Source organism: Cervus elaphus, chromosome 29 (genome assembly GCF_910594005.1).
Source record: "Cervus elaphus chromosome 29, mCerEla1.1, whole genome shotgun sequence".
Lineage (NCBI taxonomy): Eukaryota > Metazoa > Chordata > Mammalia > Artiodactyla > Cervidae > Cervus > Cervus elaphus.
Genome location: NC_057843.1, coordinates 38555700 through 38565866, shown reverse-complemented (window position 1 = coordinate 38565866; position 10167 = coordinate 38555700). Strand labels below are relative to the sequence as shown.

The following is a 10167-nucleotide window of genomic DNA, read 5'->3' as shown; positions in this document are numbered from 1 at the left end:
TTGGCCTCTATTCGGACATGAATAATTGGATGCGGTGCATTCCTGCATTTTCTCTTCCCATTAATTCTTGAATGAACAATGTGTATCTTGATGATCCTCTAAATTCTATTGACAACAATGAAAAAATCACAATAGGGATAAGATTCAGAGGGAAAAACCAACTACATCCAAGAGAGGTCCGCCATTGTTTCTGAGCATATGCACCCCACCCCCAAGGAATTCTAAGTCTTCCCTATTCTGTCCCTACTGCCATAAACACACCATGAAAAAAGTCCCTCCCCAGGTTTTACCTGCCCGCCAATTTTATTCTCTTAGTCCTGGGTTCATCTTGCCTCATGTTAGGAAGAATGTGAATCTACAAAATGAAGGACACTGTGTCCTCATACATGTAGATTAATTACTCTTTCAATCAATACTTCACTCCTGATGATTAAGTAGTTCTCTTTCACTTTGCAACTCAGCCCTGGTTCAGCTCATTTAACTATTTCTTCCTTAAAGGAGCCAGACTCCCCCTCCTTCCACACATATCATAAAAGCACCTTTAAAATAAGGTGCCTGGTCATTTCTTTCTGTCCTCAATGCATAATGAATTCCTTTCATTTCTATTGGAGAAGGGAATGGCAACCCACTCCAGTATTCCTGTCTGGAGAATCCCATGGACAGAGGAGCCTGGTGGGCTACAGTCCATGGTGTTGAAAAGAGTCGGACACGACTGAGTGACTAACACTTTCATCTCTATGACCCTCCCACTCCATCCAGGCTCATATTCCTATTTTCTAGATTTTTTTCAATGGCTTTATTATAGTCTCCCTGCCACCAGCTTCTATGCACTCCCAAACCACCCTGAAAAAGTTCATCAGGTTAATGGTCTGCTTTCCCATCCCCAGACTCTAGTGGCTTCTTATTGTCTTCAGCACAAAGCCTAAAATACCAGGCCTAATATTTAAGACACTTCAGAAGACATCCCTGGAGGATACATGCTCCATACAGACATCCTTCATTAGAGTCCAATTTCCTTGCTTCTCTCAAACCTCTTCTTCACCTGGTCTTCCTATTCCTTAATGTCAAAAATAAATTCTTGGCCCTCAGTCCCAAGACTTCATCATGGAACCTAAAGAAATAGCAACTTCTTAGTACATAATCAGATACTGCCTTATATTATTAAGTTAATCAACATGAGACTTATTATTACATGATGAAATTGAGTCCTACAAGCTTCAGTGTAAATCAGTCATTATCTCATGTTGTTAAATAAGAGACAAAACTGGTGGCTATGGGGAATATTCAGCTTCAGACCAGCTTTACATGACCATAGAGTGTTTTGTTGTTTCAGATTTGAATCTGAAGAATTTGGATATTTTGTGGGAGATCAGGGAGGATAGAGTTACACTCTCCATTTCTCCCCAGACCCCACCACTCAACATTATTTCAAACCCCACTGCCTTGACAGGATTTGATCTGTGAGGATTTAACCTCACAAATCCTGCCTGGTTATGAAGATGTCTGAGTTTGCAATACCTTTTGATAGTCACATGTGAAACATCTCATTGCCCTGTTAGGTCCAGAGACTCCAGGAGGGCAGGGTTGCATCTTATACTCCTTAGCATAACTCGTCCCATACCCCACAGGGCACAGAATATTACTAAATACAAACAGTGATTGCATGCAAGGCTACAAAAGTCAGTTAATTGTCAGAGCTAGGTGGGACCACATGAGTCAATGAACAAAGGATGTCATCACTGGCCATGTTGAACTCCCCTCCTGCAAGGACAAATGAGCTTTCATGACGAGGAGTTCTCCCATGAATCCAGCACTGCCAACAATGACACCTATTATACAAGTCTGTTCCTGGAAGTCATCCCACTAAAATAGCTGCGATATTTACTCCAGTCCAAGCTACCAATCTCAGTAAGTGTCAGTTCCTGGAGGAAAAGAAACAGGGATATTTGTTTATTTTGGGGTGGGATGGGGGGGGTAAAAATGCTATTTACAAACATAATATTCCAATGACAGGAAATGAGAGCAGAAAGCATCTCTTGCTGGCCTAAACAAGAAGTGGTTAACCTCATTCCAACTTCTGTTGAGAGACCTTAGTTGCCCTCTCACTCTATTGAAGGACTCTTGAGTTCATTTTTGTCAAACCCTTTCAGTTCAGTTCAGTTCAGTTGCTCAGTCATGTCTGACTCTTTGTGACCCCATGAATCGCAGCACGCCAGGCCTCCCTGTCCATCACCAACTCCCAGAGTTTACTCAAACTCATACCCATCGAGTCGGTAATGCCATCCAACCATCTCATCCTCTGTCGTCCCCTTCTCCTCCTGCACCCAATCCCTCCCAGCATCAGGGTCTTTTCCAATGAGTCAACTTTTCACATGACATGGCCAAAGTATTGGAGTTTCAGCTTCAGCATCAGTCCTTCCAATGAATACCCAGGACTGATTTCCTTTAGGATGGACTGGTTGGATCTCCTTGCAGTCCAAGTGACTCTCAAGAGTCTTCAAACCCTTTAGGCTGAATTATTCAGCATGTACCAGCCTCAGAGACAAACAGGCGACAACCAAGAGGTGGCAGAACGTAGCAGAAAGATCATGAGGTTTGGAGACAAGACAGACCAGGGTTTGGAAACTGGCTTTGACACTCTGCTTTTCTAAGAATCAGTGTCCTCAGCAAAAAAAAAAAAAAAAAAAAGTGGGGTATGGGGGTGGGGAGGAGGGAATACTTTCCACAATAATTACATGAGATGAGAATAATAACAGCTAACACTTACTGCATGCTTATTTTGTGCCAGGTACTGATTTGAAGTGTTTTAAGTGTGTTTACTCGTCTACTTATGACAACATTATGAAACAGATGCTAATATTGCCTGCATTTCACACAGCTGGACACTGAGGCACACAAAAGGCTAGGTTATTTGCCCAAGTCACTCAGCCAGTAAATGGGCAAATCCAGGATTCAAATCCAAGTGCTCTCATTCCAGGACCTTAAATTTTAACACCTACTAAATGCCCTTGGGAGGCACTTGACATAGCACCTGGCAAACTGAGGCACTAAATACAGGAATAAAAGAGAGAGGGAGCAGGAAGAAGGAAAAAATCTTTATTCCATTTCTCTCCTGGGATTCCAGGTCTCCCAAAGTTAGCTGGTAAGGTCTTTAAAAGACTATAGCTCCCCCAAGCCCCTCAAGTTGCTGTTGCTCTGGCCTCCTCTGTGGAAGAACCTAGAATAAATCACCCCACCTCACCCAGGCTAAGCAAGACATGCAGCGACATACCTTGACTGATTCAAAAGTATCTCCAACCAATCACAAACCAAAGGCCCAAGACCCATCATATGTTTCAGCTCTCTTACCTTATGAGGAACTCTGCCTTGCCAGAGGTCTCCTGCCTTCCTCTTCATTTGACAACCCTAATCCTGGTGTTGGAGCAGCCTGGTAGCCTCCAAATGTACATACCACCTCTAGGCAGGCACGGTGGCCCTCAGGGCTGCCCCCTCAGAGCTCCTGGAATTGAGAGAAGCCTTCCACACACACAAAGCAAACCCCACCAGAGAATATGATGTATTCCTTCTGCCCAGAGGATCTTGGAGAGGCAAAGCTGTGGTCACCACAAAGAGCAAATTAATGAGTCCCAGCAGGTGATCCTCACGGCAAATGATGAGGAGGGTTGAAACTACACGATGGGCTACAGGGTACTTTTAAAATAAATTAGGACAAAAGAAAGAGAAATATGTAAATGTATATCTATCAATATAAAAATTTACTTACAGGGATGCTGCAGGATCACTCTAAAGATACAGAATCCCAAAGGTGAGATTTCAGACTGCTGAAGAAACTCCAACAATCCAGCCATCCATGTGCACCAGAGAAAAGCTCCTGTCCTAGACTTGACCCTACTTTTGCCAGATTTTCTGGTTTTGAGGGTGAAGCCAAGCATAGACTCTCTCCTCTGATGACCAAAGTAACTACTGCTGCCCCAAGACCCTGTGTGAGCCTGTGTGGAGGAAAAAGGGGAGCAGACCTGAGGAGCCTGAGGGCTGCAGCTCTGCTCATTGTCTCCAGAGTTCCCAGTCCTTGGGAAGGGGAAGGGAGTTCTCTCCAAGACCTACATGTCCCCCGGGAGTGCTGGAATGGGCCCCCCATTCAGGAAGGGACAGCAGTACCATCAGGTGGTATCAGAGGTTCACTAGTCACACAGGCACTGGTGGCCATGTCCTTTCCTCCTGCTGCTCTGAGGGATCAGAGGGCTTCCTCAAGGGAACTGAGAACAGCGTTTATTATTAGTAAGTGTGGCCAGGCATTCAGGGGTTAGGTGAACTTACATACATAATCCATTAGTCCTCCCCAGTTATACATTTAAAATCGACCGACTTCTTTTATGTTAGACATATCATGTACACTCTCCATTTAAAAAATTTATTTATAATTCAGGGTCTATAATTCTACTTATAACTTTGGGTTGGTCAGGCGACCATAGGGAGATGGCCTCATTGTACAGCAGCTTCTACTTGGAGGGCCCAGGCTCCACCAAGGAGATTTTCCCAGGAGCCTCTGTAAACCCAGACCCTGTGAAACATGCTTGTAAAATACGGCCCAGGCTCTGATAGATCTGCAACTGTGAAAGTCAAGAAAGGAATAATAAACTGAAGCAAGACACGTGGGAATTTTTATTACGTTTAGCGACACAAATCTTCCCAAAGTAATCTGAACACTAATGTATCACAAAATTATTCATATTATTATATATTTCAAAAGCAAAATCCTGCTGCAATCCTGGCCCTAATATAACTCCTCAAAACTGAAATAACTCCTTGAGAAACAAAAAGATAAAATAGGAATGACTTAAATGATGGAGTTAGATCACAGAGTGAGCAAAAGGCAGATTGATTTGTGAAAGGTAACAAAAAGACTCCAGATAAGAATGGGCATTTAAGATCTTACTCCTAAACTGAATTAAGGAGCTATGCTCAAACCATTAAAAAAAAAAAACAAAAAAAAACACTGAACAAGTGTTACAGTGTGTACCTAAACAATAACTGCTATGGAATACCAATTCATTAGAACGGATTTCCTTCAGCTGCTTATGGCCTTCCCAAGTGGCCCTTTTCTGAGAACTGTACCATAGTCTTAATGTAATATAGTATTTTTTAAATTATTGACGACTAATTAGACCTCAACATAATAAATTGACAACTATAGTTTCAGACACACTGAGAACATACAAGCAGGTGTAATTTAAGCATATCTTCTCTTTTCCAAGGTTGAAATGTTTGTTGTTGCTTCCCAGGTGGCTCAGTGGGTAAAGAATACACCTGCAATACAGGAGATGCAGGAGGTACGGGTTCAATCCCTGGGTCAGGAAGATCCCATAGAGGAAGGCATAGCAACCCACTTCAGTATTCTTACCTAGAGAATCCCATGGACAGAGGAGCCTGGCAGGCTATAGTCCATAGGGTCGCAAAGGGTCAGACCTGACTTAAGCATGCATGCATGCATACTTTTACTAGGCTGAAATTCTGAGAAGCAGATAAATGAATTTAGTTTTATTTCTGCTTTTGGACTTTTTTCTCCTTTAATTTTAAATCTCATTTTCCTAATTTCCCTAATGAACAAATTCCTGTGGTCCTAATGAGAGAAGAAAACTTGGTTTTCACTGAATCTTGTAAAATTGAAAGGGTTTTGGGACATGGTAGAGGAAAACAGGTTACAGTAAGGTGGGAAGATAAAGGTTCCTGCTTTCAGGCCCTCTCTTCCCTGGGTCTGTAGACCCACAAAGATAAACTGCTACTTCAGTTCATCTCCATCCTCTTCTTGCTCCTCAAATTGGGTAAGCATTTCATAAAGGCACCCTTCTACCAATTTTAAATCTGGTTTTTGCAGTCATTTCTGCCAAAGCAGAAATGTAATTTAGTGTAGCTCTTTCAAAGAAATATTTGAAAGAGGTTATTTTCCTCATAAATTTATTAAGAATTGCTAGAATAAAAGGAGGGATAGGTGACAGAAAAGTGAAAGTGAAGTCACTCAGTCATGTCCAACTCCTTGTGACCCCATGGACTGGAGACTATCAGGCTCCTCTGTCCATGGAATTTTCCAGGCAAGAGTACTGGAGTGGATTGCCATTTCTGTCTCCAGGAGACCTTCCCAACCCAAGGATTGAAACCGGGTCTCCTGCATTGCAGGCAAGACTTTTTACCGTCTGAGCCACCAGGGAAGCCAGGTGACAGAAGGAGTAGTTTACAAACTAAAGAAAGTAACCTTCTCTTATAAATGTATCCTAGAAACTAAACCTTTAAAGCAAGACCTGAATTCTCCAAAAACAATGCTCCCTCTTCCTAGGTTTTCAGTGGATCTCATGTTAATAAATAAATGAAGCCTAATGCTAAAAAGCAAACAACCACACACACATACACAGAGAACAGATTTACCAAAAATGGAAAATCAGAATGATAGTCTTTTTTTCTGGAGGATATATCAGATTATTCCTCTGAACAGCAGCTTCCTCGAGCTCATGAAAAATGTAAGGGGAAAGGGAAGGAACGGGGAAAGGACAGGATGGGAAGTCAAGAGAAGGGAAATACAGGTCGGGGAGAGCTGAGGGCAAGAGGGGAGGAGGGAAAAAGGAGGAAGGAGGGGAAAAAAAGAACATTTCAAGAACATATCCACTGCCAAAAATAAGGAACATCTAAAAAGGCATCTTGACATTTGCATCAGAATTTTAAGAAGTGCTTTCCAAATGGAGAAGAATCTGCCACCCAACTATTGCTACTTTCTATCTGAGGCTCAAAACAAACATACAAACTGAAACACAAATAGTCCAGCTTGACAAGAAAACATGAGCCCCAAACACTTTAATCAGTGACTCTTACCTGGTTACAAGAGACTGGGTACAGGTTTGATTTAAAGGGGGTCAGACACTGGTGATTTGATACACAGAACAAAAACGGTTGTTCAGCTGACTCAATGAGTGAGCTCTTCATGATACTCCTGCAGCTTTCATTCAGTCTCCCCTGTGAAATGCGAAGACACTTGACACACTCCATGTGGCACTAAGAAGAAGGCAATCAACCAACACAACCAAGGAGAAGAAAATGACTTCACTCAATCCCAACCTTGGGGTGCAGCACCTTCTCCCACACTCCCAGAACCAGGTGACATTAGGTTAGCAAGACAAATACCTGTGTGACCTTGGGCAAGTTACCTGGGCTTTTTTTAGAATATCAGGATGATGACAAGCAGACAGAGTATTTACTTCTTAGTGTTATTCTGAATAATATAGTCCTTAGTAGTGGAGTGAAGTCGCTCAGTCGTGTCCGACTCTTTGTGACCCCATGGACTGTAGCCTACCAGGCTACTCCATCCATGGGATTTTCCAGGCAACAGTACTGGAATGGGCTGCCATTTCCTTCTCCAAGTATAGTACTTGCCATATAGTAAATTTGTAGAAACTGCTAGATGTTACTGAGCTGAACTGTTAAATATGCCCATATTAATTCTATTCCATGGAACAATTATTTTTTAGCATGGAGGGGGCCAGTATAAAATCTGAGGGTATTCCGAATCCCCCCATCCTCAAAGCACTTGCCGCCTACTGTGGAGATTCTTAGTCCTAAAATGTGTATTAAAATCCCCTGAAGAATCTTTATAAAAAAAAAACTGATGCTGGGCACCACCCACAGAGATTCCAGCTAAGTTGGTCTGGAGTGGGGCCTGAAGGTCAGCATTTTCCAAAGCCCCCAGGTGACTCTATTGCTCACTAAGGACTGCCAACCCAGGAATCTGCCATGTGATTTGTGTGCAAGGCCACTGCCTGTATGGTATGTTAGACTCTGACAGGTCCAGGAGCCCCTGGAATGAAGGGAAGTGTGTCGTTTTCTGTTGTGTCAATCCCCACAAGCCATCAGATGAAAATCCCGTTGAAGTTGGTGACCAAATCAGAGAGGGAGGGCCCCCAAGGTTGGAGCCTGGGCATCTGTAGGCTGGTTTGCTTTGTTGCTTTGATTGTAACAGAAGCGAAAGGACCCCTGTGGGAGGAAGTAAAATGGGTCCTGCCTGCCAGCAGAGAGGGTGAGGTTAGAAGCCATTCCAGCCATACCATTTGGAGCTGGAGGCCTAACGAACTATGACAGAATCAGAAAGCAGCATTTTAATTCACTGTTGTCCCTTCCCCATCCCCCTTTCTTGGTTTATTTCCTTTTTGCTCTGTAATTTTAGAGAGCTCTTTGTGCTGCAATTTTTATCTGTGTCTGAGGACTCCAGGGCCTGAGTTCCTTGCCCTCCCTTGAGGTGGATCATTGTAAGTGGACTGGCTCCTGCTGCAGGCCGGCCACAGTGGTGGCAGCTGGGATCATGGGACAGCTCACAGGGATGGGACACTCGGTAGGCAGAGTTGGTACCGTTGCTCAGTCTCCCCTCCAGCCCTCTACCTCCTTCTTGGGAGAGTTTTCATAAGGAAAGCAAACCAATAAACCACAATACAAGGCTGAAGGAAACCTATTTCCTAAGACAGAATTTACTAATTTTTTTCTTACCTTCTCTCTATCCCCTCACATCAGGGTCCACATACTAGCTAGTTCAGGGCTTTAGGTAACTTGATGTTAGCATGACGAAATTCAACACAATTTGACATTTGGTAATTACGTGGGCCATGTTTCCTAAGTGGCAATTATGTGGGTTGTCTTCTGTATAAATGCCTAGATGACTATTTTAGAAATGGGAGATTAAGTGGACCAGAAGCCGTCTTTTAATCTACCAAGCAGAACGTTCTAAGGCAGAAGCCTACAAAAATGGGAAATTACCAAGCTGTCCTCACATTCCTCTGTGCCAAAAGCGAGGAGTCCTGGCCAGCTCTAGGCAAGGCAACATGTGCCTTCAAACATGAATGACCATAAATCAGAATTTTGGAGCCTGATGACAGTGAAAACCTAGCACGTCATCCCACACATCTTTATTTTTCAAAAAGATCTGTAATTATCTTGATGCTGCTAGACTGAAGGACTACATGATACAACACCATAGGACCCTCTGGGGGATGCTCAAGGGCAATGTCCACCAACTCTGCTTGGGTTCCTCTTTCTCCCCAGGTTTCTCCTATCACAAGCTCCAGGTCTGGAGGACAATGAAATTTAATGGGTAAAAGCATGGTCACTGGAGCCACATCACTTGGGTTCAGATCACAGCTAAGGCCATTCACTAGCCATGCTACCTTGAGCAAGGCATTTAACATCTCCTTGCCTCAGTTTCTCTACCGTAAAATGGTACTGGTGATAGTACCTACTTCTTAAGAGCTCTTGTGATCATTAAATAGCAACTCACTCAATACAACTGAAGCATTTAGGTCAGTTCCTGGCACTTGGAAAGCCCTTAATAAGGAAAAAATATTCTTATGCTGGGCCTGGGTAGGAAGCAAAAGAAGAAAAAACGTGAAAAATGATGACAGCCCACAAAAATGACCAACTTCTTACCACACAAGTGAATTTGAGAATTGCCTCATCACTTGAATTTCAACAGTCACTCACAGAAAATATTTACTGAGCACCAACCACAGCGGAAGGTCATCTAATGCAAGGGTGGTGACAGCGAGGTAGGGGAAGGCAGGCTCCTGTTCAGGGCTCACACCTGGCAGGTGTGGTTGAGTTCACCCAAGTTAAATGGGACCCCACTGTAACTCTGGCTATAAAATAGTGGGTCAGAAAACAGAGTCCCTGGCCCAAGGAAGGTGTCATTCAAGTAGAAGGGGCAGACTTTTAAGCAATCGGCCCACATAAAAATAGAATAACAATGAAAGAAAACTGCAGGAGGCTACAAATGTGTACCCCTCAGAGGAGGAGGGGCTGCCATGGAAAGCCATGAGACCTGAAAGGCAAACAGAAGTGACCCAAACAAAGTCAGGAAGAAGTAGTCTAGACAGAGAGCATGTGCAAAGGGCCCATAGCAGAAAAGAGCTCGTGTCTGAGAAGCTGGAAGAGGGACCGTTAGGTAAGGAATGGGGAGGGAGAACACAAGAGGAGGTAAGGCTGCTGGTAGACCCACACATGTGCTGTCATCACTACACTGTGTGAAGGGAGAATGTAGTTCTTGTCTCCTCCTAGACTCTTGTCCACCATATTTTCTAGGTGCTTTGTACTGAAAGCAGGAAGCTGAAATTGTTTTAGCAAATCAAGAAGAAGCACTTA

The 10167-nt window shown here is 43.4% G+C and overlaps 1 protein-coding gene across 5 annotated transcripts in view; it reads right to left on the bottom strand.

The window, feature by feature from the left end:
* Window positions 1-6163: 6163 nt before the first annotated feature.
* The window catches only part of SPATA6L (spermatogenesis associated 6 like), a 72132-nt gene continuing 68128 nt past the window's right edge, over window positions 6164-10167 (bottom strand). For all 5 annotated transcript variants that reach the window (XM_043891270.1, XM_043891272.1, XM_043891271.1 and 2 more), the window contains one exon: window positions 6164-7002. The gene's annotated coding sequence lies outside the window, so the exon portion shown is untranslated. The remainder of the gene's footprint in view (window positions 7003-10167) is intronic.